Genomic DNA, 7,095 nt, shown 5'->3' with positions numbered 1-7,095 from the left:
GTCCGGGGGCAGAGGGCGTGGCCCCGACAGGGGCGGGGCAGGCGTGTGAGTATGCAGGCGTCGGCGGGCGCCACAGAAACGATTCCTGAGGCGGTCTCTGTACGAGCGTCTGCTCCAGCACCGAGAGACACCCCAGTCTAGCGGAGCCGGGGCGGGGGCGTCCGCATCTGCCGCAGGAGCGCGCCGAGGGAGGTAGGCGCCATCAGGTACTTCGCTGTGCGGGCAGCCCGGGTGCGCGTGGGGGGCTCCCCGCCCTATGAAATCATTTGGTAGTTGCCCCCCCCGTTTAATGCATGTTAGAGCTTTGCATGTCAATTGACTTCGCATTCCTTGTTTGGGATCTGTTCGAAAGTCTCCCTCTGGTTATTGCTGAACATATATAGGCTGCAGTGTGCGTGAGTCGTTTAAACCCAGCTCACTTTTCAGTTATTTAGAAACCTCTCTCAACGTGCAGACCAAGCCCCGTGAAATAAATTCCGGAATCTGGGTGTGGGTGTAACCTAGTCCAGTGGCATGTTTGTCCCCATCCCAGCCCACCCCTTTACATGCTGTGTGGTTTTTTAAAATCTTCTATTTTATTAAAATGTTGTTTCTCTTCATGCCCCAGTGGTGGTTTTGACAGAGGCTGTTTCCACATCCGTTATAGATTTGTAAATCTGAGTCCTGGCTTTTGTTGTACTTGCCTTACGACTTTATCAGTTATCGGGGGGTAGCCGTGTTAGTCTGGATCTGTAAAAGCAGCAAAGAGTCCTGTGGCACCTGATAGACTAACAGACCCTTTGGAGCATGAGCTCATCCGATGAAGTGGGTATTCACCCACGAAAGCTCTTGCTCCAATACGTCTGTTAGTCTATCAGGTGCCGCAGGATTCTTTGCTGACTTTGTCAGTCACTCAGTGTAAACTGGGACCAGCATCTGGTGTTTGTTGATGCAATTCAGAGTTCTCAATATTATTTTCTACAGCAAAGCTAACACATTCTCTGAAGATTTAAGGAGTTCAGAATGAGTGTAGAAGTGTTTTTAAAACGGGTGGCTATTTTACATTATATATGTGTATATAAGTGTATCTGTATGTGTATATATTGTATATATGTGTCTCTGTGTATTCGTGTCTCCTATTTCGAGAAAAACTTTTTTTTTTCAATTTGAATATATTTTAAAGTGCCATTCTCTTTACAGCATAAGATTTTTGCCTTGTGTGGCTCACTGAAACATGCAACATACCATATTTGAAATCTCCCTTGTTCAAAGTCTCATACATATCTTGACAGCTCAGTAAAATGAACAGCAGCCTCTCGCAGTGTACACTTACCAGCCTACTAATACAATAATTATCCCAAGGTTTAAAAAATGATGCAAAAACTAAGTTTTATTTCTAACCCCTCTTATTATGAATAAAAATGAAGATACTATAATAATGATGTAAAGCACTTCGAGATCTTTAAATGAACAGTTCTGTAAAGATCATGATTATATCACTGTTTTAAGTCCATCCATTTTAAACAATGGTAACATGTTAGTTGCTAAGAGCAACTGTTACAGGAAAGCTTTAGAACTTTAAATAGCATGTGACAATCAAGAAATATGTTTTTTAAAAATTGGCTTTAAAATTTAGGTCTTTTACATTTGTTAGCTCATGTAAAGAGAGTTTTTAAGAATACTGTATCGCATGATAAAGATGTAAACACTTCATAACAGATGTGTAGGAAGAGTGCCAACACCTGAATGAATAGATAAATGATGATTAAACCCATCAATCATTGGTTATAACTTTTGGTAACAAAAAGGGACTGGCTGTGGAAAGCCCTGCATACCTTTGGGGCTTTTAGCTTTGCAGTGTGGGAACAGAGATGACAAATATTTGGGACAGCACCACAACATGGAACCATCCATCACCTGTTAGGTTCCGATAGCTTAATGCATAAAGAAAGCCAGAATACCCAGGATAACATCTGAATATTGTGCTCCATTTAAAAAAAACACAATATTCCTCTCATTCTACCCTGCTTTGTATTATTTTTAATCTGTCTTTATGCAATCCATCGAATACCAACTAATGCACATCCCTCACTATTGGTGGGGTAGATCTAGAATATGTGTAGTGTACAAAAATATTAATATGATCAATAGCTTTTAACTTTCTTTGGCATCCCAAAGACTTCTGTTTTAATAATTGTAGGACTTATTTCTGTAAATCCTATGGAGAATGAAACTACTGGTTGGGAAAGGTTTTTTGTGCTTTGAAAAGTCCATAAAACAAATCAAGGGGTGGGTGGGGCTGTGAGATACACAGACACTCTGTTGCGCGCACGTGCATGCCTGAGAAAATTAAACTAAGTATGTTTTTTAAATGAAGCTGTGTAGTAATGCACACTCTTTTGTTTAAAAATTCATAGAACAGAATATTCTGTTAAATATCTGGTTCTCTTCCCTCAAATTATTTAACCACAGATTTGACTTTCCAAGACAAGAGCCTGTAGTCAGAGATTAATACGTTTTCCATTCTCTTATCCCTTCCTGGTTTTTCAAAACTGTTGTTTGTTGTGGTTTTGTGGAGGGGGGAGTTTGGGGCTTTTTAAAAGCAACTATAGATGATTGCCCTGTTATACAGCAAGTCTTATGATATCTTTAGGCCACTTTTATAATATAGGTCAGTGGTTCTCAAACTATGGGTCAGGACAGTTTTAATTGGGTCACCAGGGCTGGTTTAGACTTGCCTGGGGCCAATGCCAAAGCCTGAGCCCCGCCATCCAGGGCCAAAGCTAAAGAGTTTCAGCCCTGGGAGGCAGAGCTCAGATTACAGGCCCCCTGCCTGTGGCTGAAACCCTTGGACTTTGCCTTTAACAGCCCACCCCCCTACGCCTCCTGGAACAATGGGGCAAGCCTCCCCACTCGGGGTGGTGGGGTTCAGGTGGGCTCAGTCTTCCGTCAACCTTCCTGGGGCAGGGAGAGGGGGAAGAAGTCATGGTGCAATGATGGTTGAGAACTCCTGGTATAGGTCATAGATAGTCAGACATGTATCAGTGCAAAATGGTTTTGCTTAAGGCACAGCTATTTCCACTATGTTCTTTCCAACATAGGGGGAGGGAATAAAATTATAGATAAATAGTTAAACGAGCTACATTCAGATTGGCCTCAAGTGAGTGAGTGGCAATCATATAATTAAAGACCTGCAAATATCTGCTTTATGTCTGTGGAACATTTTTGCAGATTATGCATGGATGCAGATCAAAATTTTATATCTAGGCCCTGCAAATCTGCAGATATCAGTCAGCTTTACATCCATGGATTACAAAGCAGACACGGATACAAATTTTATATCCACCGCAGGGTTCTACGTATGATTTACCTCGCTCCATGAGGGAAATATGGAGACAGTGAGAACCGACAAAATATGGTGTCTTTACCTCGCCTTGCCAGTGTAGAAAATATTCCTACCAGCTACCTCTGAAGATTATTTTAGTTATGATGAAAAGCTCAGTAAACTGCAAGTGAGAGTTCAGCAAGTATCATTAATGTTAAAACAATAATTATTTTACTGTTTTAATCTAATGACATTGGTTAAAATAAAATGATATGAAGAAAATCAGGCTTACAAAACAATCTCAAGATGCAGTAAAAATATTGCTTTTAAAAAAAACTCACCAAAAACATATGCATGAAGATTTGGGTAAAGTCACAAATCTACATGTAAAATAAGGGTGGTGGGGATGAGGAGATTACCTAAAAACTGATTCTCCTATCACTCTGAATTAAATCAGAAATATTTCCCTGGAAGTCAGTGGAGGTACACTGACAAACAAGAGGAAAATAGAGTTATTAATGTTGACAGTTCTTTTCTGGTTAATCTAGATAGTTAAGGTTTGGCTATTTAAGATCTGCACTTTCACTAGTAAGTAGCTAAGTATATCAAGAGCACGGTCTTGGAATGTTCTATGCAACTGTGGGAGAAGGATGGGAAACCCCCATTTTTTTATATAAACAATGGTTTAATGGATAAGGCATTGAGTTTATGGTGCGTTTCATAGCCCACCTTGTACTTTTGAGCTTAATTCTAACCTGATGTTCAAAACTGAGTCTTTGATCATCCAAGGGATATCTTTGAGTGTGCATTATCAATTTAAAGAAAAGATGGATATCCAGGCTTTTTAAATATGTTTATGTAAATCATTCTCAAGGATGAAATCAGATCAATTTCATCTAGATTTTTAACTTGTATTATCAGTAACGGAAAGACTTCTTTGTGTAATTGTTGAGCCATAGTAAAGGAGGTAATGTTTTCCTCCTCAGTGGGAACAGTGTTTAGAGTGGATGTTTTAGTCATAAAATTTTGGCTAATTGTTTCATGCATTCCCATTTATATACTTTTATGCTATGCTAGTTCTGAATTCTAATGTAGGGGTGTGTTTCAAAGTTCTTTGCAATTTTTGAGTGTCTCCTACACACAGGTAGATAGATATATACTATCTACAGTACTACACAAGGCAGGTAAGTGACTTGTCTAAGGTGACACAGAAAATCTGGCAGAGGTAGGCCATCCATCCTTTATGTACACCTTATATCTTGAGGTTAAGCCTATTTCATCCTGTGGTCCATTTTAATATATGTGAGTAAATCATTCACTTTCCATATATGGGGAATACTTGCTAATGCACAAGTGATATTCTTCCAGCCCCATTTATTCTCCATAGATCCCATGTCCCTTATTTTCTATATTTGACTGTCGTCAAAATACTACATAGTGAGAGTATTACTTTCCTAGAGCAACCTCTTAGCTGGATAAATTCTGACTCTGATGTCAGCTCTTGTATGAAAGTGGCTGTCTAGCACCTCCTTTGAGGTGTTGAGCCTCTTCACTTTCTGCTGGAGACCATTGCTCTTCAGGATTGGGCCCTCTACTGCATTTCTCAGGTACAACTAAACCTATGGACACTCATTATAGCATTGTGCTAGTGATGTTGTTATTATGAAGGCACTTATTATAAGCCTTTATTTACACGCCTTTAATAGCTTTATTGAAAATTACCTAAATGTCTTGTGCTTATTTTTAGCCAAAGCTGAATTTTGTTTTGGGGGCTGCAGGTAGCTTGCCAATATTCTATTTAACCACTTCTGATGGATCCTGATGTGGAAACTGTTACCCTTAGCTTTTCAAACATTTTGTTCACATGTGACTAAAGTGTCATCTTCTCAAAATTTCAAATTTGCTAGGGAATTACTCACCTCCAAAGAAATGTCTCTGGCATATTTGAAAAACTTGCTGTAGAAAAGAGCATTTGATAATCCATGTATTTCATAGGCCATATACTTTGTTCCATTAACTTTGTAACAGCACACTTATGGAGTGAAATTCACTTTGTGCGTGACCTTGTACAGTTTCTCCTCAAGGTGCAGAGCTCCGTGCAAAAACAGATGCCTAAATATGGACGTAGAGCAGGGGTAGGCAACCTATGGCACGTGTGATAAAGGCGGCATGCTAGCTGATTTTCAGTGGCACTCACACTGCCCGGGTCCTGGCCACTGGTCCGGGGGGCTCTGGATTTTAATTTAATTTTAAATCAAGCTTCTTAAACATTTTAAAAGCCTTATTTACTTTACATACAACAATAGTTTAGTTATATATTATAGACTTAGAGAAAGAGACCTTCTAGAAACATTAAAATGTATTACTGGGACGCGAGACCTTAAATTAGAGTGAATACATGAACACTCGACACACCACTTCTGAAAGGTTGCCGACCCCTGACTTAGAGCCTAATATGAAGCACCTGTTTTTTTAAATCTTTCCTTAAATAGTCACACACCTGTACTGGTATCTGGTGCTTTACATATCCAGATAATTCATAGTGAATAAGTTCTGTTGAGTTTATCATATTTTATATGTGTAAATAACATAATTGTTTGTGTATCTAGTTGCATATGTATATGATACTATCATCAGTGGTGACTCTTTTTAATTTTTCTTTATATGAAAAACAGTAAATGTAAAAAATTTCAGTGAAACATTATATTGGAGAATTCTTGTATGACTTTACATGGTGAAAGCAATACTAAACAGCCATCTCATTCCTTGAACACTGCACAATGCCTCCTATGAATTGAATGAAGGAGTTGTCCTATGGAAAAAGTAGTATGTGATCATGTAATTAAAGATTGTATCATACTGCATGTGCCCAAGAGGACAGAATTAAGGTACCATGGGAGAACTTAAGTTTGGCACTTCCTAACTCTTGAGTGCTTGACTTTGCGACCTTACCACATTGTTCTTTCAATATAGCTTTTGGTTTGTTTTTGTAACTCCCTAGGTATTTAAAAAAACTAACACAACAAATTTATGTTCAGCTGCTGTTGCTGGGACTCGTATAGTAATACTAGCAGTAAAAACTGCAAAGTTCTGTGCCTAGTGAAAAGGAAATGAGACACATACAAAATGGCAGCGATAACTCAGCAAGTTGCATTAAGGAGTTTGTTTAGCTCGTTCTATACTGTGTGTGTGTGTGTGTGTTCATGTGCGCACACATGCACATTACAGTTATCACAGAGAAGGTGTGAAAAGAGTTATGTAGGTTTTAGAATGGAGGTGTCCAAAAAAAGAGCATTAACCATATACAGCAATGCAAGTAGGTTGAATTACAATACCTGTAGGAAATTTGTTATGGTTCCTGAGTCAGATAACATTTTTGTTGTGTCTTTTTGGGGGGAGGTAGGAGCAGGGCCGGCTTTAGACCGATTTCCCTGATTCCCTGGAATCGGGCCCCACACCAAAAAGGACTCTGCGCCTTAGGCACCTATTTAATTTTTTAACTTTTTTTATTCACCCGGCAGCGATCTGGGTCTTCAGCGGCATTTTGGCGGCGGAGGGAAGTGCCGCCGAAGACCCAAACCACTGCTGGGTATTTGAATCGGGCCCCACAGTTCCTAAAGCCGGCCCTGGTAGGGTGAAGATATATCAGCCATAAATCCAGATAATAAGACAGCCCATACAACTTGTACTCCAATGACTTTATTCAGCAGTGCTTTAATCAGTAAATCTACACTACATTGCAGTACTTCAAAAACAAAAGTGTGATTCTGCTTTTGGTGGATTGAACTGAT

At 39.5% G+C, this 7,095-nt stretch overlaps 1 protein-coding gene across 1 annotated transcript in view; it reads left to right on the top strand.

The window, feature by feature from the left end:
- Window positions 1-34: 34 nt before the first annotated feature.
- The window catches only part of SERPINI1 (serpin family I member 1), an 81,274-nt gene continuing 74,213 nt past the window's right edge, over window positions 35-7,095 (top strand). The window contains 1 exon segment of the mRNA XM_030574559.1: window positions 35-206. The gene's annotated coding sequence lies outside the window, so the exon portion shown is untranslated.

Source organism: Gopherus evgoodei, chromosome 9, assembly GCF_007399415.2.
Source record: "Gopherus evgoodei ecotype Sinaloan lineage chromosome 9, rGopEvg1_v1.p, whole genome shotgun sequence".
NCBI lineage: Eukaryota > Metazoa > Chordata > Testudines > Testudinidae > Gopherus > Gopherus evgoodei.
The sequence above is the reverse complement of the archived record's forward strand: the minus strand, read 5'-3'. Positions and strand labels throughout refer to the sequence as shown.